The sequence below is a fragment of the Lissotriton helveticus genome, chromosome 8 (assembly GCF_964261635.1).
Source record: "Lissotriton helveticus chromosome 8, aLisHel1.1, whole genome shotgun sequence".
Lineage (NCBI taxonomy): Eukaryota > Metazoa > Chordata > Amphibia > Caudata > Salamandridae > Lissotriton > Lissotriton helveticus.
Genome location: NC_136069.1, coordinates 1518876974 through 1518894165, shown reverse-complemented (window position 1 = coordinate 1518894165; position 17192 = coordinate 1518876974). Strand labels below are relative to the sequence as shown.

At 43.7% G+C, this 17192-nt stretch overlaps 1 long non-coding RNA gene across 1 annotated transcript; it reads left to right on the top strand.

Annotated features, from left to right (window-relative positions):
• Positions 1 to 14102: 14102 nt before the first annotated feature.
• On the top strand, positions 14103 to 16659 carry LOC144772035 (uncharacterized). The gene is made up of 3 exons (XR_013599609.1): positions 14103 to 14197; positions 14392 to 14889; positions 15884 to 16659. It is a non-coding gene; the product is annotated as an uncharacterized LOC144772035 (long non-coding RNA).
• The last annotated feature ends 533 nt before the right edge of the window (positions 16660 to 17192 follow it).

Genomic DNA, 17192 nt, shown 5'->3' with positions numbered 1-17192 from the left:
TGCCTCCCACTGCAGCTGAATTAACCCCCTCCTGGGAGAGTTAGCTCTTCCCAGAACGGAGACACAGTTTCCAGAGTTCAAGTCTCTGCAATGAAGCTCAACATCCTGTGATTCTGGGCAAATCACTTAATCTCCCTGTGCCTAACAAAAACAAGTGGCTAAAGAATCAGGTGACAAGACTAATACAGAGTCAACACATGCAGATTAGGTCAATGTATCAGAGGGATGCTACTCGAACACAGGGATAGTAATAGACACCAATGCCATAGAACAGTCTTTGATTTAAGTAGCTTGATGGGTCTACATATGTGCACTGAAACTGGCTACTGAGAGACTGGTAAGCCTCACCAGTGGCAGCAAAGAAACGAAATAAAGGACCAGAAAAGCACCCACAGACAGGGAGAAAGATCACAAATGTCACTATATTATGCTGCATTTTCTCCCAGCCAGGGCTGCAGAGAACCCATTATGGGAGAAAGTGCATCTGCATGTACTCCATCTGCTCCGAAAGGGATCCAAAGATAAACAAATGTTGCCACTCAATCCTTCAGAAGGACACCTAAAGCTGTTCCAAATAATACAAGGTACACTTCAAACTTGCCTGGAATTAAGTCCAAACTCCACATCTTTAAGATTTATGGGGGCTGTTCCAAGCCACAGGCAATGGAACTGGAATATAACTTGCGAAGCATAAGTACAAAGGAGGAGATGGTTGGTAGTTCAATAGAGGACAATAGTGTGGCTTGAATTTAAAAGTGCACTGAAGTCCCCAAATTTGAACTGTTGTAAGTGGACAATCAAGGTTATTAACAGCAACAGACTGGGGAAACCCTCATAAATGCCATGTAGATTCCATCCAAGGGGAATGGCAATGAAGAACAAGCTTGGGGAGACAGCTGCCTGAAATAAGGAGGAGGGCCAGCGTGAGGAGACCCAGGGACTCAAATAAGAACAGGGCCAGGTAGTGCCATAAGGAGAGGGCCAGGCTGAGCCAGCACAAGGAGAATGTGGAGCTGAAATGCGGAGCGGTGCCAGCATGAGAGGAGACTGCGGGGCTGAAATGCAGAGCTGTGCCAGCCTTAGAGGAGACTGCGGGGCTGAAATGGGGAGAATCTCTGGCACGCCTGTGTGGAGAGAGGCTGTGGGCAGTTTGGGATGCGCAGATCTGGACACACATGAGACCACTGCGTGAAGACTGGCACGAGGCACCGCACTGGGCTTAAGGACTGTGTCCAGCAAGACCACCTCACCTCAATGGGAGGGACCGGTTCAGATGGTAAGGCAACCCTGCGCAGGGCACCATTACTAAAGATGCAACCCTAGCACCCAGCAGCAGAGGGAGTCTGATCTGGCTAGTGGCAGAGCTGTGGGCCCCGGTTACTTAGATTATCAGCTCTGGGCACATGGGTAAAGAGACCATGGGTTGGCCTGACCGAGGCGGGAGGGGGGCGATCGAATGCCAACAGGTCTTTACATCTGAGGAGACCTTGGCAGCAACTTTGGGAAGAACACACACCACCGCCCCTCTTAAAGGCATTGACCAGAATAGGGAGCTCGGATTTACAGAAAATATTTGAAGAATATCAAATGTTTATCACCCAGTGGGAAATGGTCCGCCCACAGTGGATTGTTAATCAGGTACAACTGCTAACTATCCCTGCTTTGTAAAACCTAAAAAACACCTCCCCCTGTTTTTAGTCGACCCTCTCCAAAAACCGGGACATGAGCTAAATATGCCCGGAATGTGCGCGTGGCGGTCGAGTCCAGAAATTTCTGTCAGGTGGTGGGGGGCCCAACATCTAAAAAAATTCAGCTGGGGGGCTCAAGCTACAAAAGTTTGAAGACCTCTGCTCTAGCCCTTTTTGACTCCCATGCTGGACAGCAATGTACCTTGTCGTAGCACAGATTCAATTAGGTAATCCTAACATCTCCACATGAGCCTTGAGCTCCACTTCCCTCCAGGTAGTGTGCTCAAGGTCATTAACCCACAAACAGCCCCCCCTGCAAGTCTCTGATGTCCAGCTCTTTGAGGTTTAGCTCATGTGTAAGTTTCCTTTCCTCCAGAACTAACCTCCTCTTCTCTAGAGCTCTTTCTTTCTCTACTCAGAACTTGGCAAGCTTCTCTTTCTGTTTCAACTTCATTTTAGCAAGCTCTGTTTTCATCTTTCTCTCCTTCCTCCTGTCTGTCAGGTCATCTGGGGACAGGCCTTTAGAAGATACACTGCTCCCTGGTCTGGGAGCCACTCCTCCCTCCTGCAAGTCGCGGGCCTCCTCCACTGGTAGTTCCAGAGCCACAATAGACTCCAGGTCCAGATGATCCTCATTCTCATTAATCTCTGGCTCCTCCTCCTCTAGAACCTCCTCGCCTGTAATCTGGGCCTCTTCCCAGGCTCTCAAAACCAGACCTTCTGCATCGCCACCTTTCGTTTGAAGCCCTCCATGGAGACTTTAATAGCTGCATTAACTCTTCATATTGGCCACAGTGTAAAACTCTAACTGGGCCAGATCAAACTCCTCTACTGCAGGTGCAGATACTGGGAGCTGGGATACTTCTCCAGAGCGAGACATATTTGTGCACAAAAATCAAATAGGTTAAATCAGGGAGAACTGAAAAATTCAGAATAGTTTTGCAGAGTTGTAGTGAACAATGAGTTACTAGATGGTATTCAACAAACACAAGTCCTATCTTCACTGCTGATCACCAATGTTAGAAATTGGATTTCTGGTTAACAAAGGTATACTCCCTGTCCAAGCAGAAGCCACACTCCTAGTAAGGGTAAGCTGGTCCACAAAAACATAGACCTTACCTTCTGGTAGCTTGGCACAGAGCAGTCAGGCTTATCTAAAGAGGCAATGTGTAAAGTATTTATGCACATTCAAAAAGAGGGGGGGGGGGTAGAGTGATCTGCTAGGTTCATTCTCCTATTCTAGTTGTAGACGCAAAAAATCCGAGATCACGGATAAAGAACCTAGCCGTGGAGGTAGATTTTCATCAGTGTGATGAACATAATCTAGAAAGGAAAAATGTCCTTTCTTGATTCTCACTCACCGGGGTTTCCCCACGTTGACATGCTTCATCATAGGGGCCATCCCAACCCGCTGCGGGTTGAGGCGTGCTGCAACTTGCGAGGATACGTAGGAGCACTGTAGTGAGGAACTATGTGTAGTGCAGTGGTGTATGTGGATTGGGGTGACTTAAAAATACCTAACTAGTGTGCGAAATAACTTTTATTCTTGCTCCAAGTTGACATACTAAAAACAGGGTGGGTCTCTAGGTTTTTCTGGTTATAATGAGTCAGTGGCCCTAGTAGAGGGTCAACATGTTTCGAGCTTCCCCCAAAGCTCTTCTTCAGGACTCCACAGGGACCAGCCCCGAGGCAGTGCTATGCCTCATGGTTGACCATGAGGCATAGCACTGCCTTTTGTAAAATATCTATTGAACATTATTAAATGTTTTATGTATATTTTTTACCTCATGCTTATTAGACAGTATTTGTAAGTCACTTTATCACTGCACCTTCGGAGTGGTACACACAGGGCTGGTCCCTGTGGCGTCCTGAAGAAGAACTTTGGGGGAAGCTCAAAACATGTTGACTCTCTACTAGGACCCCTGACTCATTATAACCAGGAAAACCTAGTGACCCACCCCGTTTTTAGTATATCAAATAGGAGCAAGAATAAAAGTTATTTTGCCCACTAGTTAGGTATACAAGTCACCCCACTCCACATATACCACTGCACTACACATAGTTCCTCACTACAGAGCTCCTACGTATCCTCGCAAGTCGCAGCACGCCTCAACCCGCAGCGGGTTGGGATGGCCCCTATGAAGAAGCATGTCGCCGTGGGGAAACCCCGGTGAGTGAGGGGACTCTAAAAAGGAAATTTTTCCTTTCTAGATTATGTTCATCACACTGATGGGAAATCTACCTCCACAGCTATTTCCTTCATCCGTGATCTCGGATTTAAAGAATTTTTGCAACACACTCAAACAGTAACAAAATTAATGCACCGCAAAAAGGCTCCACCCAGGTTTAGAAAAATAGACTATTACATTATGAACAAAACAAGACCAAAACAACAAATATCCAATGTATAGAAGTTGAGATATTGAATTTCAAAAGAATAAATGCAGTACAGCACTTAAAATCAAGTAGTGCAAAAAAGGTTACTTTAGGTCACGCTGGACACAGGCAAAGCCAAAGTTTGGGCCCACCTCAATGGAACGCGGCTAGATACAGGACCCACGCAGGCCCCGGTGAACAAAGTACCTTTCTTGGTCGCAACAGCGAGATGCGTCGTGAGATGTGTTGATGCGGGTCCTGCAAGTCGAGGATGAGTCAATCTTCTCCATGCGCTGATGGCAATGGGTTGGTTCCGAAGACAGGTGCTGGAGTCAAGAGTCATTATGTGATGCGCCGGATTCTGCCATGCAGTCAAGGGGATGCGTTGATCTGACCAAGATCCAGCGGCGACAATACGCTGTGTGATGCGTCGATCTCGGGAGGCACTACAGTGGCAGCCGTGAGACAGGTTTGAAAGGCTACTTCTGTGAGTGGCAAATCTTTGCTGCTGCCCACTAGCAGCATTTAACTTACAGGCCCTGGTATATGGTATACCACTTTACAAAGGACTTACAAGTAAACTGAATATGCCAATCATGTATACACCAACTTCACATGTTTTAGGGTTGAAGCAAATGCACTTTAGCACTTTTCAGCAGTGGTAAAGTGTTCAGATCCTTAAAGCCAACAAAAAAGATACAGCAAAACATGGAGGTCAAAAGCAAAGATTTTGGGAGAAGACCACCCTAAGGATGATAGGTCTAACAACCCTGTTCCAATGGCAACTGTCCAGTCTGAATTGCCAGGCCACGTTCTTCCTGCACCAGAACACAAGCGTCCCAGGAATGGATTCGCCCTAGTCAGAGTTCATCAGCCAGGTATAGCTTCATTGCAGTGATACAGTGTGCATGGGACCCAAGTCTGGGCATACCCGTCCCACTTAGGATGGCATGCTAAAGTATACAAAAAAGTGATGGATGTAGTGTTTGAATTAATCTGAGCCACTGGTAATTACATGGGTCTGCATCCCAGTCCATCTTCATTTTGCCCGCCATGCCTCCTCAGTCTGGACCCAGCCATATGCACATTAGTCTTGACCCTGCTCCAATGGGAACAGTCCAGCCCGAACTACCAGGTCAGGTCCTTTATGAACTAGAATATAAGCAACCCAAGAACAGTATTGCACTAAATAGGGCTCAGAAGCCAGGTTTAGCTTGATTCCAGTGACACAGAGTGCACAGGCTTTTGAGGAAAACATTGGGCTCCGGCACTTTTCTTTTTTGTATAAATTAAGCACAGACAGGAACCATCAGCTTCAGTCTTTGGCACAGTGCTCCCAAATCCAAATTAGGAACACATACATGTCTGCAAAACTATGGGTTATTTATTGGTCATTGGCTCAAACTAGGTGACGCATGTGTAAACTGATTACAAAGCGGCCAAGTGGCCACCGGGCATGTGAGAAACAGTCAGCACCTTGTGTAAATATAGCATATTGCTTTCTAGGGCGTGCAGTTTTACTTTTTTACGTTGTACGTGTTGTCTAAAAAATTACAGTATTCAAAGTTCTGTGGTCTGAAATTTCCCCACCTGCTAATTTTGTTACTCATGACAGACATTACATGATCATTAATTACAACAATGAACAGTATACAGATCACAGAAATGAACTAAATCAAATTTCATGGCCTATTGTATTTGAGTAAGACTGCCTGTGGATGAAGTTGAATTTTCCTGATGGTCTGTTAGCATATCTTGATATAGTATACATTCACCAAAGGTTTCTTGGCTTTGTGTACCTGATCTCCTTAGCATCTTACATAAAATGACAATGCTCACAGAAGAGTGCATATAGCAATAAGCATTAAAATGCCTGCTTAAAAGGGACATTTTTCAAGTGCTTTCTCTAAGACTTAAACTCAGTCTTTACATGAAGTTGATCGAGGCAGGAGTTTGACTGTGATGGCGCTTACACAGAAAAGTTTCGACCTTCTGCTCTTACTTGTGCATAGCTAGGAATAATGAAGTAATTTACCAAGCATGAACGCAGAGTGCAAGTAGGTTGATACCATTCACAGCTCTTTGCTGCAAATGAAGGTGCCTTATTTCGTAATGCCTTAAAAGATAGGCACCAAGGGCCTAATTACGAGTTTGGCGGTGCGGTAGCAGACCGCCATGATGGCGGTCCGCTCCCGCACTGGCAAATCCGTGGTTGAACCCCCTGCCAGATTACAAGTGTCCTCATGTCTGACGGGCTGTTTTTGGCAATCCCACAGCAGTGATCATGAAAGTGGGCACCGCAATGGGAACACCAAAAACAGTTCCTGCACAACATGGACTTTAAAGTGGGAAATATCCTTTACACGCAACTGTTACAACGCACTACCATTACGACGCAACCATTTCAACGCAAGCCATTACAACGCATTGCGCTGGGGGGCGCTCTAGGATAGGGAATAGTTTTAATTTACTATCCAACACCTTCTCTACCATCCACGGGGACTGGAGTTGGAATAGTAAATTAAACTATTCACTATCCAGCACCCTCCAACGCAAGTCGTTGTAACGACTTGCATTGTAAAACTTGCGTCGTAAAGGCATGCGTTGTAATAGCATGCCTTGTAACGACATACATCCCTTTAAAGTCCATGCTGTGCAGGAACTGAGGTGCATATCCACAGGGCGCACATGTTGTGCCCCCCTGTAGGCATCCCATTGCACATCCCATTTTTTCAGGCTCGCCAGCCTTTTCATTGAGGAAAGACCTCCATGGCACCGCTGGCGATCCTGAAACTTGTAATATTTATAAAGTTTTATATAGCGCGAACCAGACCCCAGAGGATATCAGAGCGCTTTACATAAATGGCGGTGCCACAGCAGCACCACCAGCATATTACTGAGTCCCTGACCGCCGCACCACAGTGAGGGAATGGCAGTTCCCTGGCAGCTGCAACATTACAATGGCGGTCCAACCACCCAACTTGTAATGGGGTGGTCGGGTCACTGGTGGGCAGTAGCTGGACCTTCACCTTCGCGCCCCCGCAAGTCTGCTGATCCTTTGCCCCCCAAATTCATAGTTAGGGCACAAGTTTTAAAGTGTATTCTTTCCTTTACCAGAAACCATTGCAACAATTTCAATTGTAATACTTTTCAAATTAGGTGCACAGCTGTATTATGGACAGTTTACAGTCTAAAAAAGATAATTATTGGGCAGACCCAGACACAAGGAAGTTTCATTGCCCAACCTTGAGCAAACCATTGCAACGAAGTGATACTGTGATGGTGGAGGAAGTATTAAGACGGTAAAGGTTCATGGCGGTGGTGGGTTGGGGAGCCAGTGGGAGAAAAGATGATATACTGGAAAGTACACAACGGTCCTGGTATCCATAATGTATAGAACCATATGCAATATACTCTACAATACGAGACACTTACAACCAGATTCATCAAGGGAAATTGCGCTCGCAAAGGACCAGATTCTGAGAATCTGGCCCTTTGCGAGCGCCATTTTTGCATTTGGGATTCATCATCCCAAATGCAAAAATCGCTAATACAGAATTCGAGCCCTTGAAATCGCATTCTTATTTGCGATTAGCTAATTGCTAATCGCAAATAAGGATTTACTCCCCATTGAATGAATGGGGAGTTATTCCTTATTTGCGATTAGCAATTTGCTAATCGCAAATAAGGAGCCTGTAGGAATCGCAATATATTTTGCAATTTCTACATGAACCCCGATTTGAGAGCCCTTAACAGCGATTCCTTAATAATCGCTATTAAGGACTCGCAAATCGGGACCATGATGAATCTGGGGGATACGTTTTTAAAACCCTTCCAGCCTTGCCAATAATTAATATCCCTGACTGGTGCTATCATGTGGCAACGGTGTAAAAAAGTATGTGGCATGATTAACTAAATTAGTCAGCAACGTGATGGAAATTATGAAGAAAGGAAAGGAAAATTAATAATTATGGCCCAGATGCATGAAGCTAAAAACCCCTCGCAAAGGGGCAGATTCTCAGAATCTGCCCCTTTGCGACCGGTATTTTTGCATTTGGGATGCCTCATCCCAAATGCAAAAATCGCAAATTGAGAATTCGCTAAATTGCGATTACTTGCATTTAAGGAATCTCAAATTGAGATTCCTTAAATGCAATGCATTAAAGTTTAAAAAATAGTGATTTCCCTAATAGGGCTCGCAAATTATCATGAAGTACAACTTCATGGTAATTTGCAAAAACTTTGAAAAATGCACTAAGGTGCATTTTTCAAAGTTTCTTGTTGCGCACACACATGCCCTAAGGGCATGTGTGTGCGCAACATATGTGCACAAATCATTTTCAGGGGTGCAACAGGGTGTCCTTTGGACACCCCTGCACCCTTGAAATCGCATTCTCATTTTGCGATTCGCTAATGGCGATTCGCAAATTGAAAATTCTTCCCATTCATTCCCATGGGCCTCTAGGCCCATAGGAATGAATGGGGAGGTATTCCTTAATTGCGACTCGCAATTTGCGAATCGCAATTAAGGAATTTAAAGAAATCGCTATTTTTAAAGTGATTTCTTCTTGCATACCATTTTGCTATTTCTTATTAGCGATTCCTTATTTTTCGCTAATAAGGAATCGCAAAATGGATGCTTGATGCATCTGGGGGTTGTTGCATCTGGGGGTATGTCTTGTATGGATGCACGGGAATACCATTTTAATAACTTTGTTATTTTTACATCCCAGGGGGAAATGTGTTTGTGAAAAACTAATAAAAATAGGTCCAAAAATCCCTGCACATGCTTATGTATATCTTTTAATAAAAGGTGTTTCTATTTTAATGAGCATATCCAAGTTATGTTTTAACGTGTATCTTCGGTTTCAGGTTTATCTTTTGTTCAAACTCTATGGCCCCTGGAAGCAACTGTTCCCATCAAGAATCACCCTTCTGAACAGAACAGAATAGCACATTTCACATTCAGAATAAATGTATCACATAGAAACATTCTAGGGTTCAAGAAATCAAAACAAATGAAAAGAAATGAAACCTTCTTTCGGGTTCTTCTAACCCCTGAGTACCCTTGTAAAATATTCTGTGAGAATACCTGTTGCTGAATGGGATCTCTGTCTAGCTAGAACTGTGAGAGGACAACATTTTGTAAAAGTTTCAGTTATGTGTGAGTGAAGGAGGACCAAGTTGTGTTCTGGCCGTTTAACTTGAAGAATCATCACCATAGCCGGATGTATGTCATTACGACGCGGTAGTTACACCACGCTACCATTACAACGCAGTTATCAGAATGCAAATCGTTACAACGACTTGCGTTGGAGGGCGCTGGATTGTGGATTATTTTAATTTTCTATTCCAACTCCAGCCCACGAAACAGTAGGGAAGGTGTTGGAATAGAAAATTAAACTATTCCTTGAGCAAGAGCGCCATCCAGCGCAAGTCGTAGTAACGACTTGCGTTGTGATGGCTGCGTCGTAAAGGCCCCCCGGTGTAAACACAGCGTTGTAAAGGATGTTTCCCACCATAGCCTCTACAGTGTGTTGTTGTTGTTCGTTTGCAAGTGTGCCACATTGGTGAAAAGAGGAAAAGTTACCCTCTAAGAAGGACATTGTTGGCATGAAATCAAAAATACTGGAAGACCTGCATAACAAAACTGCCTGAGTGCTGTTTGATGGTTTCTTTTGAAGCCATTTCCAGGTACTAGCCATGATTCATGAATTTTGCATCTGTGTTGGGTGCAGGTGTCTTTCTTAAAGCTGGCCGCATGCAGTTCCTTTGATTGTCTCGGGCTGGCTTTGCTTCCTTTCTCTAAATTGCTAATCTTGAAGGTATTTTGTTTATGTATGCTCTTTTCCCTTGCTGCCATCACACTAGATATAAATTACTGTTGATTAACAGCTTCTCTAAGTTGGTTTGTGGCCCGCAGCGGGCCACACACCAACCTTATCTCTTGATTTCATGCCAACAATGTCCTTCTTAGAGGGTAACTTTTTCACCATCCCCTTTAAAAACATAAGGCCCTGTGGCCAAATGGTTGGCTTTACATATGGATTTACATATCATAATATAGCCTCATAGCCTGCTGTAGCGGGCTAAACCGGCAATTAAAGGCCTGCTCCAGCGTTAGAGGCACGAGCCGAAGGCGAAGGCCTTTAACAAGGGAGCGGGACTTTAATAGCCAGTATAGCCCAGCTATGAAGGGGTATAAGGCTATTAGAACATTCTGCCACTAGAGGGCAGAATGTTCTAACAAATAAAACAAAGGCGTCTCAGAGCCCAAGGGGGTTTAAATCCCCTCGAGCTCTGAGAGGCCTTTGTGAAAACATTGGAATGTTGCTTTGCGGGCATTTACCAAACCATAGCAGCACGGAGCACTCCATTATATTCAATGGAGTTCTCCACATTCCAATGTTCTAATAAAATATTAATCTACACAAAAAAAACCCTTCTCAGCAATGTGAGCTCACCAGCTCCAGCCACAGAGATGATGTTTTTGGAGATCCTCCATGGCTCCTTGTAGTTGATATTTTCAAAGTCTGTCCGAATCTTTATAATTCATCATAACCACAAATGCAAATACATTTTTGAGACTATACACCAACATGAAATAAATCTTTTATCATTTGATATACTTAAAAAAAGAAACATTAGTTAGTGAAAGTACTAATGAGGATATGTAGAAGTTAAGACCATAGGCTCCCAGACTTACCTGCAAACAGATGGTAGAGCATTTAATTGCTGTTGCCAGGATGTCCCCTGATGTCCTATTTGTGGATGTTTTCAAGTTAAACACCAGGGGCTGTTGTATGAAAGAAGCTGACAGGCGAGAGAAATATACATAGTGGAGTACATCATTGTAAATCTAATAAGAAAATGCTAGGTAAATAGTTTCGCTCTCATTTTGAGAGGGTGAAGCAATTGTTATTCTGTAAGTTAAAACAAGGCTTAACATATCTCATTGGACCAGTACCTAATTTCAGGACAATTTTGTACTACAATTAAAAGGTGTTGCTGCATGGATAGAAGTAAAAGTCAATGTTGTGGCAGCGGTGGATGGGACAAGAACACAGGGCTTTAAAAGGTAAAAATAAAAGTAGCAGTGTATAATAGAGTAACATTATACATGATAAAATTAGATTAGAGACCAATCAAAAATACATGGCAAACTCCCATATTGACATGTAGGTTTTGAATTAAAAAAACCAGGGGGCAGATTTACAAGCCCCTTGCGCCTCATTTACGCCGCAGTTGCGTCACTTTTGTGACGCAGCGGCGGCGCAAATCCTGTGCCATGGTGCGGGGTACTTACAACGTGACGCATCTGGGAGATGCGTCACGTTGTAAAGCCCTGCGCCACATATAGGCGCCTCCTAAAAGTGGCTGAGTGAAATCTACATGATTTCACTCAGTCACTTTTAGGCCAATGCTGCGTCAAAACCCTGCGCCTGCTTGAAGCAAGCATAAGGATTGACACAGCATTGGAAGAATAGACCCCCCCAGAGCATTGCTGGAGCTGCGTAACGCTTGCGATGCAACTTCAGCAATGCGCCGCCTTCACGGCACAGATGCGTCACGCATCTGTGCTGTTTTTGCCCCATGGTGCGCCGCATTGCAAATGCGGCGCATCATGGGTGGCGGAGCTGCGGCGGACAATTACTTGCGCATCCCTGCTGATGTGCAGGGATGCGCCAGTAATTGTAAATCTGCCCCCACGTGAGAACAATCATCTATAGTCTGTTAGCCTGCTTGTGAGCCAAAGGACATACCTGTCTGTGTAGGTGGTTTGCCTAGCAAGACCTGCCTTGTGTGTTTCCCTGTTGCTGTTGCAGTGACTTCTGGCCCAGCTGAATCAACCAATCTGCTTGAATGAGTGGCTAATGAAAGAGTAGTAAAATCATCCTTAACACAACATACACTTTTTTAGGGCTTCTGTTACATAGTGATTAGGAGGGGTATACATGTGATGTGCAAGGTATGAGAGAAGGGCAGCCATGGATGAGTGCTTGAAGGTTTGGTATTAAACAGATATGGTTAGGGTTATGATCTTACCTGGTACATGTTAGTGTTGTCCTGAAGTGGAAGGCCATATAACAGGTGGGTGTGTATTGTGGAGAGGCTATTCTTCTCGAGGTGGGGGTGGAGACTGTATCCAGTTGGCCCTCCAGGAAGAACTTCAGGCAGATGAATCCTAAAAATGTTCTACTTCACCTTCCTCCTCATCTTACCATTTGTTTATGTTCCGCATAAATCTCCCCCCCCGAAGCATTTACAGAATCTGTGTCCTTCTCCCATAAGGCTACCTTCTGTGTTCCACTGAAGGCGAATGGAGGTAGCCCATGCAGATGCTTGTGGTGTTTTACTATAAATGTTACTCCAAGTGGCATGTTTCTTCCAGTTACCAACTGGCAGCATCCTTGAGGCAGAATGTGGTGGCTGCAGTATCCAAAAGCAGAAGACTTAAACATAAGATCTATGGTGTGGGCAGTATTTATGTGGTTGTAAGAGAATGTGTGTCAAGTGTGTCTGATTTCTTTCAGGTGTATATCATTTTCCGATTCTTGTAGCGTTAACATGTTGGAAATGTGAAACTATCATTTGCCTAATTTTCTCTTAGCCGAGATTAATTTTAGCTGCCATACCAAATCTCTACTGTCCTCCAATGGATCTTGGTTTGTGCTGGAATGGACTGGAAAACTTAGAGGATGAGCAATCCACACGTGAGGACTGGGAATAAGATAATTGCTAACATATATATTATTATACATAACTCTCAATTGATCTCACCTCTAGGTCTGAGGAAACCACCAAATTAAAATGAGCTTAGTCACAATGAAATAATGAGTCAGAATCAGCAGAGTAATGTATCTTAGTTTGTATTTCTATATATGTTTCAAATTAACAGCATACAACCCTAAATTCAATTAGATCAGACTTAATAAAACATTTATAAACTCTACGAGATCCAAATTTTAAAGGGAATGATCTTCCCCAGCGGAGGGAGATTGTTATCTTTTGAAAGGTTGATCGAGAAGGACAAATCAGTTGCATCTCATACCAACCCTTTAGGAGTGTTCAGTAAGTTCCAAATGACCAGATCCAGTTCATAAGACAGAATATCTGCTTCTGTCCAGTATTGCGTTACCAAAGGGGATGATGGACGGAGCGTATGAGCGAATTAAACACTCACCCCCAGTCAACTGATCTGGGCTTAATCCATCATCATTCTTTAGCTCACTCCACCACCCCAGTTCAGACATGGCCATATGCAAATCAGTCATCCCCCTTGGTATCGCTCTGTCCAGCATTGCAGCATTGCGGCGACAATGCCACAGCGGCTCTGACATGAACCCTTTCAACCGAAAAGGTTCCTCTATGTTAGCACAGTAGCCAGCAGCAGATCGCAGTATTTTGTCAAAGTTCACATTGTTTCTGGAAGTTCCAATTGTCAGTCTTCATACCGTAAGATGGGTAAAAGGTGACACCCATTAGTTCCAGACCCCTGGGCACAAACTGTGCACGGTACTAGGGACTTAGTAGTAAGTCCCTAGTACCGTGCACTGTTTGCGCCCCGGGGCCTGTAAGTCAATAATGGAAACACGAATCCATAATAACAATTTACACAGAGAGCATATACACTTTTGCACTGATTAGCAGTGGTAAAGTGCACAGAATCATAAAACCAACAAAATCAGGGTCAAAAATAGGAGGCCAAAAAGCAAAAAGTCTGGGAATAAACCCCCTGAAAAAACAAGGTCTAAGAATATGGTTATAAATTATCATATTCTGACTCCTCCCATAAATTGTGGGGGTGGAGACATGTAAGTCTACTCTTCTGGTAAGGCTAGTAAAATTTGGTCTTAACTTCTAAACCTCTTCATTTTCCATTTCACAGCATGCTCTGTATTTTGGTTTATTTTTTTCAAGAACAGTGAATTTACAATGCTTTGCTAATCTTTCATTAATTTGTTATAGTGTGACATCATTTGTTTAAGATACCACTTTTATATTTAGATTCATAAATCTATATTTCTCATTTCTTATTTCCAGCTGCAGGATCAGTGGATAACTTAATAACTCCAACTTCAAGGAGATTAGTTCAGCAGCTGACATCAAGAGGGACATCCAGGAAACATCTGGTGATTTCACTTGGTATATATGTAATAATTCCATGCCAGGATCAATGCCTACCTTCAAATGTTTCTTTCTTTTCTCATGTTAATACAATACATAGAAAATATTTTCTCACATTTTTGTATTAAAGTAGCATGTAGAAGAGTTATGACAACATAATATTTAATGTTTTTCAAGTGTTTTCATCTTCTTCTTGTAGGTATGAAGGACACTGTGTCAATCCCCGGAGAAAATCCAATCTCTTCCAAGCAACTATTTAAGTGGCCAACACTGCCCAAGAAGATGAGCAAGTGAAGGAGGAGGAAATGGTTGAGGAGAGGGGGGAAGTGGAGGAGGATGAGGACATTTCTTGCCCCACACAAAAAAATTATTTAAAAAACACACCACCGTCATACAGCAGTATTGTTCTATAATAATTTTTATGAGGATAGCAAGTCCCAAACCATTAGCTAAGTTGTCACGGGTGCTCCTTACACCTACACAAGAACCACTTCCACACAGCCTTCAACCTACTGGTACCTCTGTAGAATCCACTACACAATCTTCTCAGGCAGGTGGTATTTCCTCAATCATCCAAGAACACCCCTTATGAGGAACTGATCTCTCTCCTTCATCAGCTCCCCCACAAGATGCCAGATGGCATCCCTCTCGGTGATGGTCAACCTGCTGCCCAAGTCGCATATCCATGCATTTTGTGGTAGGTATGCCTTTACAAATTCTGTCCTCTGGGGGAACATTTTCATGGTTATTATCATGGTAGAAAATATGGGCCCGATTAACAAAGGTAAGCTGAGACGAAAGTCTAACTTTACGACTTTCGGTATTCATAAAGGGCATTTACGAGTAGTAAAGTTAGACTTTTGTCTCAGTTTATCTTAAGTTTTGGTCTGAGACTAGAACTTCCGTCCGTCTGTCCGTCTGTCCGTCTGTCTGTCTGTCTGTCTGTCTGTCTGTCTGTTCGTCCGTCCGTCCGTCCATCCATCTATCTATCTATCTATCTATCTATCTATCTATCTATCTATCTATCTATCTATCTATCTATCTATCTATCTATCTATCTATCTATCTATCTATCTATCTATCTATCTATCTATCTATCTATCTATCTATCTATCTATCTATCTATCTATCTATCTATCTATCTATCTATCTATCTATCTATCTATCTATCTATCTATCTATCGATCTATCTATCTATCTATCTATCTATCTATCTATCGATCGATCTATCTATCTATCTATCTATCTATCTATCTATCTATCTATCTATCTATCTATCTATCTATCTATCTATCTATCTATCTATCTATCTATCTATCTATCTATCTATCTATCTATCTATCTATCTATCTATCTATCTAATATCTATTTATCTTTATCTGTCTGTCTGTCTGTCTGTCTGTCTATCCATCCGTCCGTCTGTCTATCCGTCCGTCTGTCTGTCTGTCTTCTGTCTATCCGTCCGGCTATCTGTCTAGCTATACATCTATCTTTATTTTCACAAAAAAAAACAAAGGTTATAGGGACGTTATAGTTAGGTGAAAATGTCCGTACAAAACATGCTGTTTTAAATGATCAAAAGCACTGAAATGCACCAGTTATATTTATCTCAAAGAATTATATCTTGTGCCCTAAAGAATCTATAACTTTACCCCCACTATGAAGTCTTGTCATCAATTATGTTGTTTCAGATGTTCCGCATTATAGGAGTGGCCGAGTCGATCAACACGGGCAGGTTGGACCTTTTTGTTGAAAAGCTCCTCACAGATCTTTTTGGCGGGGACTCCTTCACTGACACTTTTGTTGTGGAACGGGCGCACCGCATCCAGGGGCCTCGACCGAACCCGGGGTGCCCTCCACGCCCAATTATAGTACGTCTTTTGAATTTCAGGGACAGGGATGCTGCTCTGCATTTGGCAAGAGATACGTGGCAACTGAACTGGCAGGGTTTCAACATTTCCCTCTTCCCTGATTTCACTGCGATGGCACAGGAGGCACGTATGAAATACAGGGGGTTAAGGCTGCACTTCGGAAACTTGGCCTGCGCTATGGAATGCTGTACCCTGCGCGCCTAAATGTGGTTGTGGATGGACGGGTGTTTGACACCCTCATGAAGCTCAGGAGTTTTGCCAACAATACTCCAACGCTGCCAAGAAGAACTCTGGTGCATCTCCGTTGTACGCTCAGGACATTCCGTATTCAGGAGCAAGTGCAGAACTGTACGGTACTGGCTAGTTTCCCGTGCCGTGCTCCTTTACTGTGATTGTAGTCACTGCTCACCACATTATAGTCTACCTGTTGCAGTTCCTCCCAGTGGCGCCCTGAGGGCACCGCAGGCTTGCCGCCACAGAGGTGCGAAGATGTTGTTTTGTTGTGATATCTTGTGGGTTTATGGCGGGGTGTTGCCACCTCCCTGTTGCGGATGCACATTTGTTTGCTCTCTTCGGGGCTCATTATTTGGGTTTTCAGTTTGAAGTTACATTTTGGAGTTATGTTGTGGGACGGGGTCTTTCCCCCACTCTTGGTGGGGCTGATGGGTAGGGGGCGGGTGCGGTTTGAGACAGTTGGTCGAATTTGTGTGCTACATTAGATACTGAATACACTTTGTGGTTTAGCATATTTACTGTGCGAATAGGAATGACAATTATTTTCTTTGCATTGGATTATGGCTAGTAAATGTTTGGCGGATGCTGATGTGTCTATGATATCTTGGAATGTTCGAGGTCTTAATAATGCTCGCAAATGGCTCCCCATTGGCCAGAGATCCCTCTTCAAGATGGGATGTCTGGCCTTCATGGCCCGTGCCCGCACTGCCCCGCTTTTTATTAACTCACTCATTTGCCCCTATACCCCCAGTCGCGCTCTCCGTTCTTCTAATCAGGCTCTCCTTAATGTCCCTCGATTCTGCAAATCCAAAACTGGTGGCACTAGGTTCTCTGTACTGGCACCCTGTTTTTGGAATAGCCTCCCGCAGTCCATTAGATCTACCCCTGTCTATTC